This window comes from Bradysia coprophila, unplaced genomic scaffold (genome assembly GCF_014529535.1).
Source record: "Bradysia coprophila strain Holo2 unplaced genomic scaffold, BU_Bcop_v1 contig_297, whole genome shotgun sequence".
Lineage (NCBI taxonomy): Eukaryota > Metazoa > Arthropoda > Insecta > Diptera > Sciaridae > Bradysia > Bradysia coprophila.
The window spans coordinates 3,285,941-3,298,568 of NW_023503555.1; the positions used below are offsets into that span (position 1 = coordinate 3,285,941).

General features: G+C 34.7%; 1 long non-coding RNA gene across 1 annotated transcript; it reads right to left on the reverse strand.

Moving 5' to 3' along the window:
- Positions 1-4,599: 4,599 nt before the first annotated feature.
- LOC119078899 lies at positions 4,600-5,065 on the reverse strand. The gene is made up of 2 exons (XR_005088082.1): positions 4,881-5,065; positions 4,600-4,802 (listed from the first exon to the last, which is right to left on the reverse strand). It is a non-coding gene; the product is annotated as an uncharacterized LOC119078899 (long non-coding RNA).
- Positions 5,066-12,628: the final 7,563 nt, after the last annotated feature.

The following is a 12,628-nucleotide window of genomic DNA, read 5'->3' on the forward strand; positions in this document are numbered from 1 at the left end:
CGTTTCTAAGGGATTTCCCCTTATTTAGTTCCTTTTCATGAATTTTAAATGCACTTATTCTCAGCTAAAATAGAATCAACTTTTCGGAAGGCTTCAAGTGAATTGCTGATTTTTCCTAATTTTATGACGCACGGTTCTCGGTTGAATTTCAGGCCTTTGATATGTATTGGTGTAGCAATTCCCGGGTCTGAGCTTTCATTTCGGTATGGGATTCTGCATTACTCTAAAACAGACGCACGCGTGTAGCACAAAACGTTTTTTTAAATGAATTTTACCGAAAACAAGATAATTTCCTCTTTAATTTATGCAAACTTGTGTTACTGCAATCTCAAGATTATTTTCGTTTATAAAAAAATATTTACGGCCGGCATTACCTCAGACATGTTAATTTGCAATAATATCAAACGAATATCTTGGACACAAGAAACATCGATACTCATTGACTCATGGCTTCGTGATTAAAAATGTAGTTAATTTTTTTTATCTACCTAGGTGAAATAATAGCAGTGAAAAAGTGCTATTATTTCGCCGTCGGTAGATAAAATAGCGTATTCACCTCTGTACAAATGTTTATTTAGACACTTGGGGCTACAACATTCGCCTTCGGCTCATGCAACAACTCCCCAAGTGTCTAAATAAACATGTGGACATAGGTGAATAATCTACTATTAATTTTTTAACATCGTTGAGCGCTGCACTTAAAGTACAATATTTTATTATAATTTATTTTATTTTAAATAAAGTCAGTGTCTAACGTTCAAAAATGGGTAAAATGAGAAAAAATGAAAATGAAAAAATAAATGTTTGTGAACACAATAGAGCGTGAAATTCTACAAATTTGGTTTCAAAGGAAGCGTATTTCCATTCTAGCAGGTCAAGTTTGAAAATGAACATAATCGGTTGAGTTGATCAGTACTACTGATTCAGTAGTGAGGAGGGGGCTCTGTTTGAAATGTGGAATTGGCGTCAGTAAATACTTGTGAACACGATAGAGTGTGTAATATCGAATCAATCTCTACAAATTTCGCTTCAAAAGAAGTGGTATACAGGACAAGTTTGAAAATAAGGATAATCGGTCGAGTAAATATGACATCTTTTTAAATGTGGAAGGGGTGTTCAAAATAGTTTTGTTTGCATATCACCGACAATACGTAGCGCATTTATCTGAAATTATGGTCATTGGTAGAGGTGTTGACGCCGCATATGCTGGTCTTGAAAACATTTCGTGAGTGTTTTGGAGAGTGTTTAAAAAGATACAATGAAAGACTTGGACGATATGGGTGTCGTTTGCTAGGTAGTGACCTCTACTATCCAATTATCCATGACAGCATCAACCTACCGCGGCACGACTTTCGTTGAGCTTCAATTTTGATTGAAGTGTACTAACATAAAAATTCTGTAGAATTCTACTTTTCTTTTACGATAGCTCAGCGGACCTTGGATTGGCTTGCAATCTGACATCAAGTGCGACAATATACCTTCATACGATTCTTGTTTCATAAATAACTATTACATAGAGTTCATTATATATGTCGATAAGTTGGTCGTTTCCGCCAACATAATAATAGTTATTTTGATCATAAGGAGAGAAACCACGAAATTACAGTACGTGTAATTACGACCTCGACATACATACTTATGCAAAATCATTCTCTCGGCATACGAATTCACACACATACTGTGATTGAGTGTGTTCTCTCCTTATGATGAACACAATTTTATCACATACGCGCGGTGTTCGGATGTCAAAATTACTTAACTAGAAGTTTAATATAAAAATTACACTTCAGTTCTATGTTGTTGTCTCGTTTTCGCTTATGTGATAAAATATAGTACACACTTGTCACTATCAGTCTCGGCAAGCCTCTTCTTCTTCTCCGCCGACAAGTGTGTAATATATATTATACGCTTTATGATACGAAAAACAGAAAACAAGGCATCAGAACAGTCGGAGCGTTTGCTGCGACTTAGCCCCGTACAACCCGTAATCCTATTTCGTCCGCAACCATAATACGTCCGTAGCCCTAATAAGCCCGGAACCCTAATACGTCTACAACCCTCTAATGCGTCTGTTACCAAAATGCAAGTCAAGTTGGGAATTGTCAAATTTACTGAAACTGTTCATTTTTAAAATTGCGCATAGCGCAATTACGAAAGCCCGTACGAAGTACCTCTCAAATAAAACCAACAAATTACGACAATATTTTAGAAACCCAAAATTTTTTGCCAACTTTCCATTGGGTATTCAATTACCTCTCAAATGAAACAAAAACTAGCAAAATCGGTTGAGATTTACTCGATTTATGTGCAAAAAGCACTTAGGGCCGAGTAGCGGCCTTAGTGCAAGGGCCCAAATTTGAAACTTTTTTTTGCCATCATTCTATTCGGCATTCAATTATCCCTCAAATGAAACAAAAACTAGCAAAATCGGATGAGATTTACTCGATTTATGTGCAAAAAACACTTAGGGCTGAGTAACGACCTTTGAGCCCTCCCAACAAGCCCACGTTACATCTTACCCAAAAACAATGTTCAGCAACTTTGTTCTACTCGTCAATACCTTTCATTTGATATATCACAAGCAGCTATTGCGTGCGTATTTCGGTAGATATCGTCGAAAGACTGAAAAACACCTATAGGGCCCTAGCTCTGGAGGGGCCGACCCTACCATGCCCATTTTCGAACTTGACCTTACTTTTGTCGATACCAATCGGGGAAAAAAAGAATTTTGAAAAAAGGTTGTGATTTACTCTAGCTAGAGGGGTCACGGACGGACGGACGGACATTTTTTTTATTGCGGATTCGTCATCTATGAACATAACCAAATGCTTTGCCCTTACTGTCTGCTTCCAATTCGACGTGTTACAAACGGCATATTAATCTTATAAGCCCCCAGTACTTCGTACGGGGCTAAAAACAAAAAGAGCAAAAGAAAGTGAGAGAGTTAGCTCCGCCTTCGTATACATCAATTCGAAACAGGTCGCATGCGAGTAAAACATCATCTATATCCCTAGACCTGTTTACTAGGTCTCTGCTCAGAGAGAACTAAAAAACTATGGTTTCCGATAACTTTCGGCGAGTGATTTCGTCTGTTTTTGTATCATGAAGCGTGTAAAACATTATATGGTCGTTGCACTTGTGATTTGTGTAATATACACGAGTCTACAACGCTGGCAATATTCCCCGGTAGCATAATGTACTATTTTCATACTCGTTCAAACATAGCATTTATAGTGTGATGTAGCCATGAACGAATTCTAGAAACCTCATATTCGACAATTAAATTCTGAATAATGTTCCGCAAAATGTACGATCGACTTACGACTAATAAAGAGGACAAATAGTTTGCTTTAAAGATAAAATGTCGTGATAAATCCACGGAACCATAAAACTTAATAAATTTACTTCTTAAATCACTCCACACTGTTTGGAATGGATGTCAACTTATATGATGTCAGAAAACTAAGAGGCAGAAATTTTGCATAAATGTGAGTTGCTTCCCCTAATTTATGTGACTTTCATATTCCGAATATAACAGATGAATTGACAGAGTAGAGTCAGTTGAATCATTGTCGTTACAAGTCAAACATACACCATACTTTTGTTCCAACCTCCAACTAATATTTCAACCGTAACTTATAAGGATATATATGTGGAAACTCCGCATGGATCCACATTCTTTGTAAACAGAACCGAACCCCTGTTTAACACCATATATAACACAACCAGAGGCAGTAAGAACACACGTAATATAGAGCGTATACCAGCCAAGTTTAAGGGGTGACATATCAGCAGTTATATTTCTATAAATTTGCCAATTTATCGTTTAGATGTTCTTTTCAACATTCAAAACATTCTCAAGTTGTAAGCAATTTTATAGCTCGGGATGTTTTCTTTTTCGGATGCGATTTGACTTGACAGTAGGAAGTTTTAATGTGCCAGTCAGTTTATTTTTATTTTTTTATTTTGTCTGTTTTGCGAAAAATATAAAAATGTGATTGATGAAACAAAAATACGAAGGGATTGTCTGCACAGTAGTAGATTTCCGCAGATTTCTTGTCAATGATTTTGTAGTCGTTAAGTTAGCAAACGATCTCTGTGAGGAAAGTGCAAGTGGGACCGTTATGTTTCGATTTAGACTGAATGGTTCTTTAGGGAATTATGAGAACAACGCCTACAATTGAACTATGCTAAGATGTTCCAAGAAAACCATAAATTAGATTAAATAGTTGGAGTATTTTGATATGCTGATGATAGGTTAGCAAGTCCAGCCATTCGTAACAACATATTCCAGTGAGGTGCGGGAAAACATGGGAAGTTGGAAAATATGCCACAGTGGTGATCAGAATAGCTTTTACTTTTCACATCAACGATGCAGAATATCTTCTACAGTAAGTATCAAAAAGCAGTTTTCCGGATCAGTAGCTGTTGCACCAGGATTTTTTTTTTTCTTGAAAGTAAATAGTTGTTGATGTAAATGTTATTCTGGTCACTACTCTGGTGTTTCAACTTCTTTGAAGTGCATATTTTCCTACTTTTACATTTTCCTGTTTTCCCGCCCCTCCCTCAGGGCTTACTTTTGGGAATTTCAATTTGAACTTTGATGTACAATGACCTTATATTTCCTCAAAACAAAAACATTACACAGAGACAAACAATGTAAATCTAGACAGCAGTTCGGCACGAACGTCCACAATATGTTTCCAGACAGCACTTTTTGCCGATTCCACATTGAAAGTCAAAATAACAATTGTTGAGCCATTGTTTGCAAAGAGCACCTGTTGGTGGAGGACACTCCAAGCCTTGGCGCAAAACAGAAACAATATTAAAAATAATAAATAAATGAATTGCTCAGGAATCAGTTTGGATAAAACTAATACCTTCCAATGGTGTCACCAGACAGAAAAATGCCACCAATGCAAACACCAACGAATATGTAAGTTTCATCGTATAAGAAAAAAAATAATTTGTTGCAAACAACGTAGAAGTCAGAAATGAAATGAGTTTATTTTATGGAAAAGCTTGTGTCTCGAAAAGTATTACAATCTTCAAGGTTCTATCAAGCACTATTTGCTCAGGTGTTTTTAAGTTCCAAAAATATACTTAGTATCAACGGCGAATCCCCCTACAAGCCATTGTTTTATTATCGACATTAACCCATACCACGTATCATTGCGTCTTCACGAAAATGAAACGACATATGGTGGATAAGAATCGTGTGTTATGATAAAGTGCTAACGTCGGTCGTCAAATCGAAAATTCAAATCGAATTGAACGAGTGAATAAAGGGTGAACCAATTTCGATAAACGTTTTTTCCCCTGAAGGCAAAAGTAAATAAGACAAAATTAATTTCATGCCGATCAGGTTTTTGTTGGGTGAGTCCACAGGCTGGACACTCTGTGAATAGCAGCGTTTAAAAAAATGAGAAATAGCATGTGTTAGGCCCGTGGGTGAGTCAGATCGATGAAAACATCTTCCCAAAGACCAAACATCTAAACAGCTTAGTGGTAAGACTGTTTCAAAGTTATTTCACCTATCTACACGAGAAAATGCACCAGCAATGAATGTCGCAGGCGGTTGTTAACGATTTTCCCAATTTTTTCAAAAACATTTTCATTAAAATAACTAAAATTTCGAAGAAAAGCGGGAAAATTTAGAAAAATTACGAATAAATGAGAAAACGTTTTCTCAAAAATTTTCCTTGCGATTTTAAATGCTGAAGTTAGCGATCCTGATATTATTGCAACCAGAAAGCATTAAGAATGTTGAAGTAAACGAATTCGTTTGAGGAGGTGTGGAGTAAATAATGAAGTAACAGATTCGAAAATTATATTGACGATATACGTGCCGTAATATAACAAAATTTTAAATGTTAACACTACTATAATTTAAATGTTATGTTAGAACAAAGGACAACTGCAATTTAATGAAAACCAGTTGATGCGAAAATGAAATCAACGCAATTGTTTAAAATGATGAAAATTTTAAAATTAAATTCCAATCATCAGTGGGACCAACAATTTGCTACATCCACTGAAATTCAATTGTCACCCCAGTGGAATTCCTTGACAATTTTATTTAATAATAAACCATAACAACATTCACATTGGCAGCTTAACAATGCTGCTGTGATTTTGTTATCCAATCCTCTAAACGACACATTTTGAAACATGCATTTATGGATGTGTTGTTTACTTTATTTCAGCACACCGAGACCGACTCTCCTACCGCTGTGTTGTGGATGCACTGCTTACATAATGCAAAACACATAGGTAGATAAATCACAGAAATTGCAATATTGCTTTTGTGATGATGAGGCACACAGTGTGTATTTTACGGATGCATACAAAAGGGAAGTGATTGTGACGTGCAACAATTTACAGACTTTAGACGATTGATTTCTCTACTTTTTACTATTGAAAATTATAAAAGCATTAAGTTCGTGTCACAACAAACTATGATGCACAGGTAGAATGTTAACTTCGTTTTGATAGAAACGACCGAGAGGCTACGTGCATAACAATCCATCGGCCATCATTTGAAACATTTGGCAAAAGTATTACCCGATACTAAAACCTATATTGTTACACTCGATAGATGTCATGGTGGCGCTGTAATTTTTAAACATGTGTGAGGTGCCCATTTTTGGGTGACAATTAGCATCAGCGCCACCATGCCTCCTCTCGCTAAGAGCATGGCTTCAAAGGCTTTTTCATGTCTTTTAATTTTAAGTACTATGAGAGTCTTTGAGAGTGCAGGCCGAGTGTATATCTCAGTGATCACGTCGAGAAACCACGAGAAGAATATTCAATTTCAAAGATAAACTTTTATTTGGAAGGTTCGTCATGACAGACACGTTAAATTTTCGAATACCGACTGTTCCTATTTGGTTTACTTTGATGTGTAATAATATGGCACAGTGCCCTGAAATGCACTGATATTATGTAAACAAGCTCCTTGTCTGTAAGTTATAAACCCATCATTTGAATTGAACAATGACTTCTGCTTTAGACAGTTACGACAACAATGAACGATGAGCTGTTATGTGTACGTTACATAAGAAAGCAAACCACTGTCAATTTTATGGGCTTTACTTTAGCTTTAGCTTTCGGCACGGTGACAGAAAGAATAGTTACTCGTTTGCTAGCAGACATTTCAAAAAATAAATTTAAATTTTCGATGGTAAGGTCGAAGCATTATAATTTGATCGATTGTATTCATTTTTAAATAATTATAGTTTTTCAAGAAATCATTTCGAAAACATTACAGTATAAAAGCTTACACATGCGCATTAGAGCTGTTTACTCGCGGTATACCTGCGGGTAATCCGTTCAAATGCACGCTTCTAAGCTTTTATACTGTAATGTTTTCGAAATGATTTCTTCGAAAACTACAATTATTTAAAAATTAATTAAATGAGTAGAATCGATCAAATTATAATGCTTCGACTTTAGCTCATAATCAACTTTTGATTTAATTATGAGGATAATTTTACCCCACATTTTTTTCGGTAAATGAAGGAGAATCTGGGGAAATTGTAGAAAATAAGGAAATAGATTTTTCTGACATCTATGTTTTCTGTGTAGATTTTTCGTAAGAGTTTATATTACAAATGCAATAGAAAAACTTTACGCAACACTTAAAAAGAACAAATTGAGCAAAACGCAATGAACTTAAGTGAAGACAGTTTTCTTTGTAGGTGCAATAATTGGTAAGAACATCGAAAAGTTACAACTCAAGCACTATGTTGCTTCAAATACATTCCAAAGCTTTCTTTAGCAATCTTGTATTTTTTTACAAACCACACACGTTGTGAAACTAGCACACAGTACAGTTGTTGAGTCTATTACTTTTTTTGATTCAAATATATTCATCATATTGATTCAAACTCTTGTACTTCATTAAGTTTTAAAATACTATATAAGACGACGTTAGCCAGTGGAAATCGCTTTTTTGTCGATATTCTCGTCAACAGATGAAACTAATGGTTTGTTGTTAAAGCCTTCTTGCTCCTTGTTGCTATAAGCAACCAAACGTCAAAAAATTTAGAGGTATATGCTGTGATTGACAAATCTTTCCACCAAGCTAGATTTGGTTCATCATTTCTAAAGGTTCAGCTGATTTCGTTAAAGTATTTTATAGCACCGTAAAGCGGTAATTTCCATCTTGTCACCGAGAGTCTGTTTATAATTTAAGGAAACGCGCTGATGTCATTAATTACATATTTTTGATCCAAGATTTTCTTTAAATGTCCAGATCGGAATTTCAAGAAATCAAGTTGGTTTTGTGTCAGGGCTTATTTTAGAGAATTTTAATTCTGAAAAATTCCAAAAAGTTGTAAAAAAAATTAATAAAAAAAAATTCAGAATTTTTTCGGATTTAGATTTATTCCAATGTGAAGGCCATCACATTAGCATCTAGTGTAATCAGTAATATGATATTTCTATTGTTTAAATCAGCTAAAATCGGTTAAAACCGGTTTTTACAATAGAAATATAATATTTCCAAATGACACTGGATGCTAGTGTATGTTGGCCTTTACATGTTGGAAAGTATTGCGAAGTTGAGCTTTAACTTTGACAATGTCAAATTGACATGGAAAGTTCTTTTTACAATGATTATTCTAGTTGCCGAAAACGTAGACCAATATGGGATGTTCCCTTAAACAAATATGGTGAAATAGCAAAAGAGGCATACCAAATCGTTAACTTCGGATCCTCCTTACAGTAAATTGAACAATAATTTATGAATCGACACGTTATAGAAAGAAAGCTTCAAAAACATTTTGACTCATAAGCCTGTCATACGGATATCTTCTTCGAAATATCCGTCAAGTTATTGATGAGTCAACTCCCAATTTTCACTAAATTCGGTTTTTTTATGACTAATGGATGGTATTTACTGTAAATTTGTTTTCATAATTTTTTTCTTCCTTTTCACTCTCTGCTGCGTCTCCCAAGCTTGAACTTTTACGATTTACAAAATATGTATTTATATGCAGATGTAGGTTGGCTTTGTGTTCGGAACTAATTTTCAACCCTCATAACCATATAACGAGTGTAAGGAGAGGATGGAGGAAGAAGAGATGAAAAAAAGCACACACAAACTTTAATACTATGAACGAAAACTTTCTCAACTAATTTTTTTTTGTCTAGCATAAAGGAGAACCCTAAAGTTTGTTTTTATTATGCATAAGAAGGATCTAAAAAAAATTTCAATATGCACGACGCATTTCAAAGTTTCTGTTTTCGACATCTAACTAATGGCAATGTAGAGAAGAAAAAAAAAGTTAAAAGAATGTGACAGGAGAGTTGCTAGAAATGTGATACCCAGAATGTTTTATTCAATTTCTTCTTATAGCTTTTTGCATGTTACCCTTCCTTTTTTTTGTGTATTACGCTCAAGAATATAAGAATGTATTAATGTGTGTAGTAAGAAGGGTTAGATTTATTTTTCAGCAGGATGTCACACATTAAATGAGGAGTATGTGACGAATAATATTAAGCGTTTTTGGGGGATATTCTGTGTATTCCGTTTTTTTTCCTTCTTTTTTTTATATTGTGCCAATATATACCCCCAGTTAGACCATAACAATTTGTATGTAGATGGTGATGGACTGAGATTTTTTTTATGGATTTTCCGAATGAAAAGGAATACGGTTGAATTAAAAAAGAAAATTTACGTCGTGTGCTACTCATTCGATTTTAAAATGAAATGATTTTATTTGTTAGCATTGGAACACATAATTCGTTTTGAAAATGATGTCTTTGAGAGGATATATGGTTTTATGGATTTTGTTGGATATTTTCCTTTATATGGCCTTTACATTTTACAGTTGGCCCGTTTACGTTATGTGTGCGTGCGGAATTTTAAGATTCATATAAATTTTATATTTTTAACAAGACCAGCAAATTCTGGTAGAATATTTTATGTCAGAGATAAAAACGTGGACATGACGAATTTAACCAAAAAAATGCTCTGCTGAAGCGTATGGTAGGGGTAAAGTCAATGAAGTATGTGAATATCTCAGCCAATACGATTCAAACATTACGAATGAATGAACTCATGCAACAAACACACGTGAATCTACTCTCAATAACAAAGTACTGGGTTTTTAACGTTGCAGATTGGCAACGTTCTTGGGATACAAAAAGGCGGAAGTAAAGAGCAAATGCTTGAGATTTTCATCCGTGCAAAAGATTTGTATCTCCAGTATTACCTCTGAAAATTAAATCCTATCAACGCGCTTCAAGCAAAAGTGCTATTAATGACAGCTGCCAAATAGAGTACTATTTTGTATGAAATTTTATCCCCACTCTTTTTACAGTGTAAAATTGGAGCACTGTCAAGTTTCAGTACCCTATTTAGAGTACCACTTTTGCTTGAAGTGCGTTGACCCTATACGAAATACACTTAAAAAAATTTACTTACACTCGCGGAATTTTGAAAACCGACACATTTTTTGTTTCTGTGTTTTACTTGAGTTCTTAATTTCTCCATATAAAAATACATGCACAATTCACAAAAAAACAGTAAACCACAAAACAGAAAATGTGTCGGTTTTCAAAATTCCGCGTGTGTATTATCACATTTTCGTTTTCAACAGATTCTACATAATTTCTAGATCCACAGATTTAACAATCTTGATATTGAATGGTTTTTTGGTTTGTATCCCAGGAAACTGGTCGTTATACTGTTAGAATGTTTAAAACAAGAAATATCAGATCCTACATAAAACAAAAATGTGATTCCTAATTTTTGATAGCTGTAACACCAATTCTTTTGGCATAACCAAGTGAACAGTGAAATAGTTATCTGTTTGCCGAGGGAAGAAAATAGGAAATTCCAACAAGAGCACAGCTTTGCAGCCAGAGCAGTCCGAGGTATGATTAACCGTTTTTTCTGCACGAAAATTTATATTTTCCCCCCTTTCAAATAAAGAGGAGAGAAAATAGGCATTCTCTCCCCCTAACTGTCATCTGATAATGCTTCACCAAAATGTCATTTCTCATGGCCTTTTGATTAGAAAAATAAGGTCCGCACGTGCGCACACATGAGAAATCTTATTTTAGAAGATAATAGAGCGCCTGTGAACCTTTTCGGTCGTCCTGTTCGAGTGAAGCGAGAGTGAGCCAGGTTTTATACAATAACTATTATCGGAATAATCTACACATGTTGTTGCTCATCTGTGTTGTTATATGCTGGACTAGTGTAACGTTAACAACTTAATTCATAACAAGTATCTACATACCGGCCCTATAGTCTTATATCGAGCCAACCTGAAGAATCAATAAAACAATATCTCTTTGTCATTACTCAAGAGCACACGTTTTTGATTTAAGTTCCTAACCACGGAACCCTGGTGTTTTCTCACAATCTGTTTTCGACGGTGACAAATAGAAATAAACGATGATCTCTGGTTTTCACATTGGTTATATAGTAAAGGTGAAAAAACTATTGAAGTAAGAGATTTTTCATCAATCTTCATTCTTAAATCGAATGAAATACTAGAATTCATAATTGCTCAGATGATATGCTTTTCCTATCTGAACGGTTAAGTTGGCTTTTATGTACTTTTATGTATTTTAGTATCAGCAATAATCTAGTGTCCCTGAGTTGGTGCAACAGTGAGAGAGAAACACGGACATAAAGTTGTTTTTGTTTCAAAATAAAATGTAATTTCGTGCTCGCTGAAATGTATTGCAAGGTTTAAAGTTGTAGCGCGCTGACGCCCTTATGTATATTTTTCTCTCATCTCGATCATAATTTCCCCACTTGCGTCCCAAATTACTACTTTAATTTCGCACAACATTACAATGAAGATGTGGGTAGACTCACTTTCGATTGATAACTTTGATCTTCCAATGCAAATTCAATTGTAAACTTAATGGATGACGGAACTGATTGGAAAAATTGGTGAGAGTATGAAAATTAAACGATAGTGAAATTTCCATTCGAAATTTAATTTAATTTTGTGGCATGCAGCCTTGCTTTCAATTCATGTTCAATTTTAAATTGCGTTACCTTTTCTGATGGCATGCAAAAGTTAAAGTACGTGTATAGTACAACACATCGAATAGATGTATGGAATATCATTTGTGTGTCGACAAAAATCCATTTTAGATTTTACTTAATTATTTTAATGTAAAATGCCACAGTGGTAACCTCACATACTCAATCTATATGAACTATGATATTGAACATAAAATAACATCAAAATGACCGAGCCAATCCATTAAATCTGGCATACCTCTGCCTCCATTCAACTTTTAACTACCATAATACATTTCGCAGCAGAGAACCATATTATTAAACCAAAAACCATAAATTTTGAATATTTTCCAAAAATATATATAAATGAATGCTGTGAACCTAAACCTAAATAACGTTATTTTGAATATATCGAACGACTGCTGCATTCAGTGAGAAGTTGATGTTTTACACATAAATATTAACGGAGTGGGGGTGGTGGATGAATTTCGGTTTTTGGTAATGCAGCTGAATGAAAGGTTATTGTTTTATCATTAATATGTTCATCGGACGGGACACTTAACCATTTAAAATATTCGATAATAGGTTGGTTAGTTGACCATAATTGAACTGACCATATGACCATTTCGTGGAAAA